Genomic DNA, 13,342 nt, shown 5'->3' with positions numbered 1-13,342 from the left:
TTTTTAAATTAATGAAAAAAAAAATATTGTTTACATCAAAATTCAAGTTTAAAGGAGTCTGATTGCTGAATAATGAGAATTCAGAATACTGAGAGTTTAAGAGAATATGTTTTGAAATTCACATTTTACAGAGAATAAAAAAGCCAGCAAAAGGAACAGTTAGCATCATTAAGTTGCACTAAGAGTTTTTCAAAAAACTAAAATAATATTTCTACTACATCTCGAATAAAAATTAAATTGTTTTGGAATCTTTATTGCGAAGTAAAAAGTGAAGAATTTAAGGATTAGTCAGAACACATGGAGATTTTAAAATTAATGGAACATAAGAATGGAATCCGTACCTAAATTATGGAGCATCACATCATAACGTCATAACTCTTCCCTATAAGGAAAGCAAAGGCCACAATTGTTCTGTAAAAATTGCAAAGAAAACAAAATGTGATTAGCATTTTCAAATCACAAAATTAAATAAAAATTTATTAATAAATTAAAGACAATTATATTTTACAAAACGAATAAGTGCAATGTGAGAAAGATCACCGGATTAGCGGAAAACAAGATAGGAACTTATAGAGTCTATATAAAGACTTATAGTCTACATAAAAACTAGACTAGACTTTAAATGTACAGAGTCTATATAAAAAAAACTACCCTTAGAACAAAATCTAAGGTCGTCTGCTGCTACAGAAACCAGCTAAATCCTATCCTAAATAGTGGCCCAACATTCTTACTTGAAATAGTTAAACCTTGTAACCATAGCCACCGCCACTGCCCTAGACAAATGGCGAGGGTAATTCTTCCCATAGACAGACTGAAATAGCTTTATTTTTCATCGTGGTTTAGTAAGACTTGCTTGTTTATTTATTTTAAGATATATATTGATCATTAAAAACAAATTATAAATCATTTACATGAGTATTGTTTTTGGGTTTATCGTACCCTCACACTGTATGTATCTGATTGGTTAAAAAGTTAGGCATGAAAAAACAGGCAGAGATACAGGTTAGTGTAGATTTTCTTTTGTTGAAAGGGAGAGTTCCAGATACGTGTTCTCTTCTTTATTAGATCAAAAGCTTGCTAGGAGTGAGGAGACAAACGTGTGGGGAGAGTAGTTATTGACAATGTCAACCTTCATCTATGAAAATGTATCCCACCATAGACACACTATAGTACTCCCCCACCATAATTTTATCTACGATAATATACGATGAACGGATACTAGTTGATTCATTGCTGTTTCGTGAGAAGCTGGGAGAGCTGTATTAAGATCACCGTACTTTTTGCGTGCTGATTGTGAGAGCTGTATTAAGTTCACGGTTGTGGTCGCTCCTGTGTTGCCTTAACAGTCGAGTGTATACGCTGTGTGTGATCGAGACTGAGTTGCAACAGCGCGAGGTAGATATTGTACCAGTCACAAGTAGCAAGTCAACTGTTCAATGGGAACCATCCATCGAAGTAGGCGTGTTCAAATCGAAGTAGGCGTGTTCAAATCGAAAAGGGAGTTTCCATCAAGGTAAGCGTGTTCACATCACGTCCGGGTCACCAATGTGGGGAGAGCAGTTATCGACAATGTCAACCTTCATCTATGAAAAGGTACCCCACCAAAGAATCAAGTAACACGTCTTATATACTAGTGAATTGTTGTTGTTGTTAATTTACGTCGCACTACAGCTGCACAATGGGCTATTGGTACTAGTGAATTGGAAAAATATTTTTGTAGTGGTAGACACACTACAAAACAATTTTTTTAAGGGTTAACTAGAGGAACAATTTAGCTGGATAACAATTTTCCTCTAGGTGTTCACGTATCATAGAATGATTTCAAATGTTGCGTCAAATCAAAATTATTAATTCTTAAATTTAATCCATTTAACAGAAGTTGGATACAAACTGTTTTGGCTGCAACTTTGTTGGCGTTTGTCACAGCAAAAATGTTTGTTGGGTTAACGATTCTCTAATAACTGTTAATATTTGGAGTAAAAACTCGTGGTTGTTTAGTCGAAACTTAGTGAAAACTTTTTTTGACCATATCGCTTTTGTTAGATATGATTAAAAAGGTTTGATTTTTAGTTTAAATTCAAACTTTTTTCGTCCTAATTCATAAAGCGGTCAAAAATTGTATAGACAGAACTTTTCGTCGTGTGTGCTTACAATTTATTACAAGAAGCTTACTTTTGACGTAAAGTTCAGTCTTGTGTTTTCTAGGTCAGAATTTAGCTAAAATTTGTTTGGACTATAAACTTTTTTTGGGTGATGGCCTACAAAAGACTGATGAAGCAAAAAACCAACCAACGTTCATCTGCTTCCTTTAAAGATTTTATAAATATTTTTGAAACGCATTTTAAGACGAACTTTATATCAAATTAACATAAAACCTCAAAAATCAGTCGAGACTATGTAATCTTAATTTTTATAAGTTACACGCAATATTACTTTTCAGAGCATAGAGCAGTTGCTTTTTTAAATTTTTTATAATATTTCATTTGATCCATAATGGCTCAGCAATCGCTTTCCAATGAGGTGAACCGGGTTCGAATCCCGGTAATAACTGATCTATACGAATTCCTCATCAGGCTTGCGCTGACCACAGTGCTAGCGTAAAATATCCTCAGTAGTAGTCGGATCATGGGTTAGAGTCCCCTTGCCGTATGTTGTAAATATTATACATATCTTTTCTATTCAATTTTTTATTTATTATTATAACATTTTAATTACTTTCTTTTATTATTTAATACCTGAAAATCAAAATTTTAATGGAGAACTAAAAAAAAATTTTTTTTTTAATAATTTACTTTTCAAAATTCATTTATTGTCACTTTCTATATGCCATATATACTTTTAAAAAATATTCTTGTTTAAACTATGATTGATATTTCTGTATATGCAAGCAAATTAATATTTCTGTATATTTATAAACAAGTTTGTAACCTCCTTTCTTTCGAAATTTCAAATAATTGGTTGGGGTTGGCTGGAATAGTGGCCAGACGCGGATTATATGGGTAAGGGTTTTACTTACCTAGGTACATATCCGCGTCTGGATGGAAAGGAAAGAAAGTTCCCTTGCCGTCAGACTAACAGAAGTAGGTTTTCGTGGTTTTCCTCTCTATATAACACAAATGCGTTAAGTTCCATTACAAGGATCTCCAAAGGCAAAATTTCTCCCAATACTTGATTCAGAAGTTCCTTTGTCTTCTTTAATGGGTACAAAATTACAAGGCTACGGAGTTGAACATTGGTAGACGTAAACTCAAAGTTGAATCAGCTGTTCAACGATTGTTATAAATTGAAATAAAAAATGATTGCTAAAAGATCGAATAGTCTGGAAATAAATCCCTATATGGTGTTTGATGTAAATCTTATCAAAGAAATATAAATTTTATATTCCCTTGCCGCCGGGCTAACCGTGGGAGGTTCTCGTGGTTTTCCTCTCCATGTAACGCAAACACGGGTTAGTTCCATCAAAAAGTACTCCACAAATGCAAATTCCTCCCAATACTTGATCCAAGACTTCCCTTGTGTTCTGGATTAGGTTCAAAATTCAAGGCTACTGAGTTTAGCATTAGTACTCCATTTGCTATATGGGAAGTCTGTGATTTAACCCACGACCTCTTGGACATAGACCCAGCACCCTATTAACCAGATTTACCTGGCCCTACTTAAAACTCCATATCTTAAATTTTTCCATTTCCTATTTGAGATCAAACTTTCAGGTGAAAGAAATTCAAAAAAGTTTTTATGTATGCATATATATTTCTTTTTATAGACTAGGTATTACTTATAATATAAAATGACATGGCGAAATAGTAATTTTTGAAAAAAAAAATCAATTTTTAAACCAAAAATCTTTCTTTGCCTGCATTATATCAAAAAGTTAACACAGTTTCATCAAAAATAAGATTAGAATAAAACACCTTTGTAAACAACATCACTTTACCGTAAGACAAGTTTTGGTTCAGCTAAATTCTCTTATCTAGGAAGTGAATTCGGACGTCATAATCAATCCCGCCTCTTTTTGAGTCACGTGAAGTGATTTTTGTTTTAAGCTAATTTTAAGTTATGATTTTAATAAATTCATGTCAATTTTGAACATGATCAGTTGACTTTCGAAAGTTTTATATAAGTCATAGACAAAATAATCTACATTACTCGATTACCCTACATATGCAGATTGCTCATTTTTAATATTAATTTTACCTCTTTGCGCATTCCACTATATCTCAAGAACTTTCAACGAAAATTAAAAGAATTCTGTACAAAATTATAAAATTGGTATATTTAAAGATAAATCCATGTCGAAATTTTCAATGCTTATTTATCATAAATTTATTATTTTATTTAATAATAGTCGAAGAAATTTTGAATTGTAAGGTATACATTTTTAGCATCGTTATAAATAATGCAATTTAAAATGGCGAAATACAAAATTTAGGGAAATCAGTCGAATAGTTCCTGAGAAATTTTTTAAAAATGCGTAATTCGTATTTTTTGAAAAAGTCTTATGTTTAAAAATTAAGGATTTTCTTTTTTATTTACTGATTTGCAACTTTAATCCATCATAAAAACATAATGATCAATCTCAAAAGGATCTCAAAGACATTTTCAAAAAATTTAATTTGTCAATAACCATTTTAAGTTTAAAAAAACTTTAATTGTTTTAAAATTTCTCAACAGAAAGTGTTCACTCCAATTGAATGTTTAATCATTAAGCTATTATTCGATTAAAATTTTGTTCGCTTCAAAAAATATTCAAACAAGAAATAACAGTATACATTTTCAAGCGCTCAAAAACAAGCACCCAATTTCAAGACTTGCCAGATGTGAATACGAAGAAACAAATGATATGAATTACGCCGGGGGGTTTTACTGTATACAGGGTGCGTAGCCAGATTTTTCAACAAAAAATAAGCACCTTCTATGCATTTTTTAAGTGCTCAAAAATATTTTTAATCTCTTTCCAAAAAAAAATTAAAATCTGTACAATAATAAAAATTATTTTTTTCTATCGTTTTAAGTTTTTATCTTATGAACACAAAATCAATAAAATAAGGAAACATTTTCAAAAACTTTACATAATCATGATAAAATAACTAATTTCTGATAAATATTGCAGAGAAACGTAAAAATCATGAATTTTCTTGTAAATTAGAACGACAATCGATGCGGCAAAGAAAAAATCGCTTTTTAAAAGATAGAAAATTATGCACTTTTTACAAACACCAAATAAAAATAGCACCTTTAAGGGGAAAATAAACTCCGACTCCCCTCAAAAATAAACACCTTTAAGCACTTTTTAAAAACGCTACGCATCCCGTGTATAGAATAAGCACTTCATTCAATTTGCGTCATTTAATAATAATTTGATGTCGTTTACCGATCATTTTTCAGTCCATTTTATTTTTTTTAATGATAAGATTCTGAGTTGTGATATTATTAGGACACGCGTTACGGAACTCGAATTATCACTTTTTGATGTTGCTCACGAAGCTTTTAATACACATTCAAATCCGCTTCTGTGTATTTTTTATGTATTTATTCACTGAATTTCAGCCATTTCCACATGATTTTACGAAATCTGATATTTGTATACAAATTTGATAAATATGGGGCAATTCACTAGTTTGGCAAAAAAATTTTTAATAATTAAAGTTTTAATTAAGTTGACATTCTTTGAAAATCGTCACTTTTGAGTTTTTTTTTTTTTTTTTTTTTTTTTTTTTTGTAAAAATAATAGTTATAGTCACCTCGAACTTAGAAGGAAACAGTTCCATTTTAGTTGCTATCAGAGGCTTTATCTTCTCTCTTAAGAAAATTAAAGGCCAAAACCTGAAATTGAGAAGGAAATAGTTAGAAATCAAATATTATAATCAGTATTTCAAAGCGCACAATTTCAAAAATTTCCTAAAAAATTATGAAAAAGAGTATGACTCAAAAGAGATATAGATTAATTTCTCACTTTATTTTGATCAGAATTTTCGATTTTTGTTTGACAGGCTAACAAAAATTTTTTGTGAGTTAACGATTTCCTATAAAAATCTAACGTTACAACAGAAAATTCTAATTCTTAGTTTTTTGGTTAAAAATAATCTAAAACTATTTTCATATTTTTTTCTTCTATGGAGTGACGGTTAAGAAACAAAGAGGTATTGTTTAAAGTAAAATTTTAATAGTGTTTTCCAGGTAAAAAAATTAAGCTGAAACTTTATTTGGCCATAATTGTTTTTTAGTGGAAAAGTAAAAAAAAAAATTTTTTTTGGGGGGGGGGGAGAGAAAATTGAGACAACTCTCTTCATTTGTTTTCCGACGAGAGTATAATGTAATGAAAAATATGCCAAAAAATTTGTTTTTAAATGTAACTTCAGAAATAAATATAAGAATTTCACCTTACTGTTACATTTTTATCAGAGTAATTAGTCTGAAATTATAGTACAATTTTTCAATTTGTTGGATTAGTTAATATTCTTGACCAACTTACAGTTTGTAGCTTATCATTTGACATTTTATAAATGTTTGAATGACTTTCGAAACTTAGTTCCAAAAAGTTCCACGAGATAACTAGTCAAACTTTTTTTTTTTGCTTCCTTGATGTTTCTCCCTTTGAGAAAACCTGCCCCATTTTGCCCGTATTGCAAAGGTGGACTAAATATACCGTAAAACAAAAAAATATGTTTCTTTTTTCATGTTTTCGCGTTATTTTGCGATATTACTTCGAAAATATAATTTGATTTTAAATTTTAATATAAAATTATGAAAATTATTATATTTTCATTGCTATGTTTAATTATTTAAACGTACTATATAATTATTTTTATTTTTGCTCGCCGTATCTCAACCGCCATTTTGTTTTTTGGGGTATTTTTAGTGTATTTCAAAATTTTAACTATGAATTCAATTTACCTGCGCATAACCCCCCCCCCTCCAAATTTTGAAACATATTTTATCGAAATACTAATTTTGACCACGAAACTTTGGACGCTGTCCCACTATGTTGTGGTTTCTAGGTCAAATATTAGCTTAGCCCTTTCCCTGTCTTTCCCGTCAAAATCAAAGGGTGAGCTTTCGTCTCCCATTTCTAGTGCCCGTGAAAATTCCGGGATAGAGTGTTCAAAAGTGAAGAACCAAAATGGTTTAAACATATTTGTCAGTTGTGACCGAATTTTTTTAATTCTTTTATTACACACAAGATGGCTGCACTAGATTATCTTTAATGTAACAGCTTATTTTAAAGGTGATTTCAGCACTAATCATATATATGCATTTCATTCACTTAGCTCATGCATCTGATGGGTTAAAAAGGAAAACACGTAAAAAGATGACATACAGGATTGTGTAGATTTTCTTTTGCTGTTAGTCCAGATGCCGATGTGTAATATGTTCTTTTGTTTTTTTGATCAAAAGTTCGCTAGAACTTGCTACAACCATTAACTTCTTTCTAAGGGTTAACCGAGGAAAAAGCTTCGTTGGATAACTATTTTCCTCCATGTGCTTACGTATCGCAGAATGATTTCAAATGTTGCTTCAAATCAAAAATTCTTAACTCTCAAACTTAATCCATTTATCTGAAGTTGGATACAGAATGTTTTGCAGTCCCTTTTTGGCATTTGTAACAGCAAAAATTGTTGTTAGGATTCCCTAGTAACTGTTAACATTTGGAGAAAAATGTAAACACGCGGTTGTTTGGTCGAAAATTAGTGAAAACCTTTTTTGACCACCACTTCTTGCTAGATATAGTCGAAACGGTTTGATTTTGAGTTTAAATTCAAACTTTTATCTTTCTCAATCATAAAGCAGTCAAAACTTGCATAGACAGAAATTTTCGTAGTGTGTGTTAACAATTTCCTACAAGAAGCCTACTTTTGACGTGGAGTTCTGCCTTGTGTTTTCTACGTCAGAATTTAGCTAAAACCTCTATTTTGTACGATGTTGGCCATTGTAAGAGCTGATGAAGCAAAAAACACACCAATGTTCATCTGCTTCCTTAAAAGAATTTATAAAATATTTTTGCAACAAATTTTAACACTTTATATCAAATTAACATAATACTTCAAAAATCAGCCGAGACTATGTAATCTCAATTTTTATAAGCTGTGCGCAATATAACTTTTCAGAGCATAGAAAATTTGCTTTTTAAAAATTTTCATAATACTTTATTTCAGCCGTGATGGTTACAGCGATCGCTTTCCAATGAAGTGAACCGGGTTCGAATCCCAGCGACAGCTGGTCGATGCGAATTCCGCATCCGACTTGAGCCGATCACAGTGCTGTCGTAAAATATCCTCAGTGGTAGACGGATCATGGGTTAGAGTCTCCTTGCCGTCCAGCTAACAGTGGGAGGTTTTTGTGGTTTTTCCCTCTATGTAACGCAAATAAGGGTTAGTCCTATTAAAAAGTCCTCCAAAGTCAAAATTTCTCCCACTACTTGATTCAGAAGTTCCCTTGTCTTCTGGATTGGGTTCAAAGGCTACGGAGTTGAACATTGGTAGACGTAAACCCAAAATTGGGTCAGCTGTTCAACGATGGTTATAATTAAAATAAAAAAGTTATTGCTAAACGATTGATTAGTCTGAAATTAAATCACTATATGGTGTTTGATACAAATCTTATTAAAGAAATATAAATATTATATCCCCTTGTAGTCAGGCTAACCGTGGGTGGTTCTGGTGGTCTTCCTCTCCATGTAACGCAAATGCGGGTTAGTTTAATCAAAAAAGCCCTCCACGATAGCGAATTTTCTCCCAATACTTAATTCAGGAGTTCCCTTGTCTTCTGTATTAGGTTCAAAATTACAAGGTTACGGAGCTGGACATTAGTTGTCGTAATCCCCCCCCCGAAAAAAAAGCTGGGTTGGCTGTTCAAAGACGGTTATAAAAGAAAATATTTCATATAATAATTAAAATGTGCAGGACCAGTGTGTTTACCGATCACGAATATTTTCGTGACTTTTACTCCAAACTCGATGTTTTTCAAGGATTTTTGGGGTAAATAATTTTTAAGATTCAATTTCTCTAACGAATCTGATGTATCGAATAATAATAAATAGTTTTCATAAAGAAGTTGCAATTAATATATCCACTGTAAAAGAGATTTTTGCTTGCGACGGAAGTAAGTCTAAGGACGGATATGCTCAAAACCTGCTAGAGAAAAATCCTGATTTTCACTGTAGCTGTGACGTAGGAGCTATAGGAGAAGATGAGGATAGGGCTTTACTACGCTCTCTTTCCAGAATTCAGTTAATTCCCTAGATTGTGCTAGGGCCTAGCACAATCTTTTTCTTTTCTTTTTTATTTAATACAATGGAGGTGGTCATTTTTTTAAATTTCATCTTATACATCTCAAATCTTTAATTTAGTTTAAAAACAAAATTTACTAATGATAAAAAAAAAAAAAATCTAATTTTTTTTGTTGCAGGCAAGCCCTAAGCTGAATACTTGCGAGTTTCATAAAAGTATGACTTCAACATAAAAATATGATTTCATTCCCAATACTTGATTTTGTATTGATTGTGATTTCATTTTATCTATCGCAAATCTACAATTCAGTGAACGTTCAAAATTTACCAATGAAAAAAAAAGTTTTTGCAGTGTTGTTTGAGTTTTTATTTGGATTATTAAATTCATATGCAATACGTATGAAAAATTCACAAATTTGATTCCATTTGTTAATGCCTCGTGAGATAAAAATGTCTGTAAAATATTAAAAATGAATAATTAAATGGAGATATTTTCTAATATGCACATTCGGGGCTGAAAACTAGAGAATTTTAGTCTCATTTTTAGTATTCAAACTTTTGTGGATATTTCATCACCTTTTAATCAGGAAATAAAAAAAAAATTGATAACGTCAGATGGGGGTGACTTTGTGCAAACTGTTATTTTTTTAATTTTTGCGTCGTGCCATCTAGGGGTATTTTTTTAAAGCTCGGTATCAACTGATTTGAGTTGTCAACATAACGAACTAATGGTTTACTAAGAACTGGCACTGTAAACATCATCGTTCTTGGAAAATTGAGAGATCAAGTTACAAACAGTTTCAAATTTTTAACGTCGCAAAATCGGAGGCTGGAAAGTCTGCTCGGTTGAAGAAGTTCTAGTTATCCTGGCCAAAAAGGTAGGTCATACTTTAAAAGTCTTATCAATTGAGATAACATATCATGCATAATTTTTTGCTTTTAATTATTGTAATGTTAGTTATTTAATAATTAATAAAAAAATGCACCCTGAGGTGACTTTGTGTAATTTTTCTTTCAGAGAGAAACGTGCCAAGAATTTATAAAAGAAAGCCTGGAGCAATAAATTATTGTGATTTCTACACGAAAGAAGCGTTAGAAAAATGTTTGGCAGAAGTAAAAAATGGTTTATCAGTTTCGAAAGCGTCAAAAAAGTTCGGAATTCACCGAAACACGTTATCGAACAATTGTTATTTTTCATTTAATTTCCATATGTTAATTGTTTAAGACTTTTAATAAGAGACTGTTAATAAGAGAGGATCATTCCGAGTTGGAGGCAATTTGGGGGCTTTAAATGAGAGAATTCATTCAACTGTTCATTCATGTCAAATGTTTGATTGTACCTAAAAATCATAAAAAAAGTTACCTGAAATTTAATTAATAAGAAAAAAATGTCTAAAAATGTTACAAAATCTAAAAACTAAATTTTTATGTTCATCTTAAGTAGATTTGTTAATACATAGTACATATTTACATGTAATATAATTGTATTGTACGTTAACAATGTTAAATATTGTTTTTTAAACGATTTTAAGTCAAAGTGAATGAAAATAACTGAACCAAGTCATTATTTAATTGCATTGCACAAAGTCACCCCATCCCGGGGTCACTTCGAGCATTCGACTAATTGATTGTTTACAAATAATAAACATTTCAAATTAGCACTTAACTACGTGCAATTACTTCCCAGATGGCTAACAACAAATTTTAGATTGGATGCTGTACAATTCAGCATCTTTTAACTATTTTTTTATTAGGTCAAAGTTGGAAGACTGAAAATTCCTGCACAAAATCACCCTATCTGACTGTATCTTATGACACATACACAAACATGTATAAAAGAAAAAACTTTATTACATTAAAAATTTCCGAGATATGTTAGCGCTACTGAGGGAAGGTTAATCAAACCCTCTGTGTTATATAACTCCCTGTATCACACAGTGAAACATTTCGGTTTATTAATTGCAAAAATTACGTCCTTATTTTCTTAAAGAAAAATCTTTTATCTTTGACAAAAACGCAATAATAATTTTAGAAATACATGTCCATTATTTTTAAATTGAATCAAAACACTATTTTATCCGCAAAAAGAGAAGCGTGATTTTCATCTGCAGTGTTACATGATCAACCACATGATGAATTATTTACTAATAGATATTTTGGAGCAAAGAACATTGGAATTACCTCACATTTAAAAAGAACTCTCCAATCACAGGGAGTCTTCCTCTCATATAATCTTTCTAAATTACTGTTTCCAACCTGAAAAAAAAATTAAAAACAATTTTAAAAAATAAAAAATTTTGATTTTTTCCCCCTTTTTTTTGCATTAGAAATTATAAGCAATTCTTTAAAATCCATTTTTTCATTATTATCTAAAAGTGCCTTCCGTCCAATAATTCAATCGGGAAAAGTGTGAAATATCACTATAATTTAAAAAAGAAAAAAATTAGGAAAAAGATTGAGTTTATTTTTAGTTACAAAGCAATGCCATTAAAATAAACTATTTCAATAATTCATGCAATTATCTGAACGAGTAGTAGTATCAAAGAATATACATAGGGAATGAAGTCTAGCTTTCAATGACATAATGTAAACTAGTTCCCCAATCTTAGGTGCCTTCTTGTGTATAAAGGAGAAAACAACATTTAAGGAAACAGTAGTACAGTAGCAGAGGTTTTTGAAATGGGTTTGCACCTTCCTCTCCTCCTAACCAATACTGGGAATAGTAAAGCATTGTGGAAAGGTGTTTTTTTCTCCGTCGTTTGTTCTTTCTGTATTTTTATACTATTGATAAACAGTTACTGTAATATTAAGTTGTTTTTTTTTTTTAAAATACATTTATATCATCAATGTTAATTAAATTTGCTAACACATTTCAATATTGAAATTTTAACATGGAAATTTAACATAGAGAGAAATAATAAAATAGCGATTGGAGATAAGCAGCGTATACAAGTAGCAAAACTACTGTAGTCGCTTCTTTTTTTCGTAGTTTGTAGTGTAGTGCGCTTCTTAAAAAAAGAAGTGGTGTAGCGTGCAGTGCGATACAAAAAAAAAAAAAAAACAGTTGCGCGTAGTAACCATTTTGGTATTTTACTTTTGAACGCTCTATCCCGGAAGTACCACGGGCACGAGAAATATGAGACGAAAGCTCACCGCTTGATTTTTACAGGAGTGGGTGGGAAGGGGCTAAGCTAATTTTTGACCTAGAAGCAACAAGTTTGAATTTTAACTCTAAACGTCAGTAGCGATTTCCCTTGAAAAAATATTTTCGTCTAATGCTTCGGGGCAAGAAGTTTTTTTTTCTCTAATCTAATAAACAAATAAGAAATAAATCTTGTACACGAATAAGGAATCGTTGGAAATCAAACCATCAAGATTGAGTCCTAGAACGTGAAGATCCGATCATTAGGATATAAAGTTATTCAGGGTGTTCAATTTTTTTTTCATCTTTATGCACTGTATTCTATTTCTCGGAGGAAATAAAAAAAGCATTAATCATTTAAATCCTAAATATTTGATGATTTCGTATCATTTCCTTAATTAAATATTTACTGTCAAAAAGTACATAGAGTTTATAGGTTAAAAAAGTAAATTCGTAAAAAATGTTTTAGAATAACAAACTATATCATGCAAAGATGAATTAACATCTCTTAATAACTTCTCATACTTAACTAAGCCAATTTTTTTTATCGTAAATCATTTTGAATATTGGCGAGAATTATTCTCTCCAGTAAAGCATGTTTCTCTTCTAAAATTAGTTAAGTAGTAACTGCATTTCAAAAGGAAAAAAAAATAGTAGTAGTTAACCATAGTTGTAATAAAGTAATTGTAGTTAACAGCAGAGAAAATGTAGTTTTATCGTGCAGAACTATAGATGTATTAACTTTTCAGAAACATAAAATTATTCAGTTGGCATTTTTTAGGTCACTCTGTCTAGTATCAGTCTTTCAATCAATCATTGAAAAAAGTTAACTAATTTTTTCCTAACTTTTCAACGTAAAATTTAACATTTGTTAATTCAAATCTTTAGTCTGAAATCTTTTTCTTAATGGTGTTTTTTTTTGTTTGATTTTATTATTAAATTCGTAATAGTATTCGTAAAAAAAAAAACAGTTG

At 30.8% G+C, this 13,342-nt stretch overlaps 1 long non-coding RNA gene across 2 annotated transcripts in view; it reads right to left on the bottom strand.

Moving 5' to 3' along the window:
* Window positions 1-13,342, bottom strand: part of LOC147802128 (uncharacterized) — a 48,095-nt gene that overhangs the window by 14,936 nt on the left and 19,817 nt on the right. For both annotated transcript variants that reach the window (XR_015429744.1, XR_015429745.1), the window contains exons 3-5: window positions 11,408-11,482; window positions 5,742-5,823; window positions 342-411 (exon numbers count right to left, since the gene is read on the bottom strand). This is a non-coding gene — a long non-coding RNA (uncharacterized LOC147802128). The remainder of the gene's footprint in view (window positions 1-341; window positions 412-5,741; window positions 5,824-11,407; window positions 11,483-13,342) is intronic.

This window comes from Parasteatoda tepidariorum, chromosome 10 (assembly GCF_982258835.1).
Source record: "Parasteatoda tepidariorum strain Cologne lab strain chromosome 10, Ptep-v5.0, whole genome shotgun sequence".
Taxonomy (NCBI): Eukaryota; Metazoa; Arthropoda; class Arachnida; order Araneae; family Theridiidae; genus Parasteatoda; species Parasteatoda tepidariorum.
This window is presented reverse-complemented; position numbering and strand designations above follow the sequence as displayed.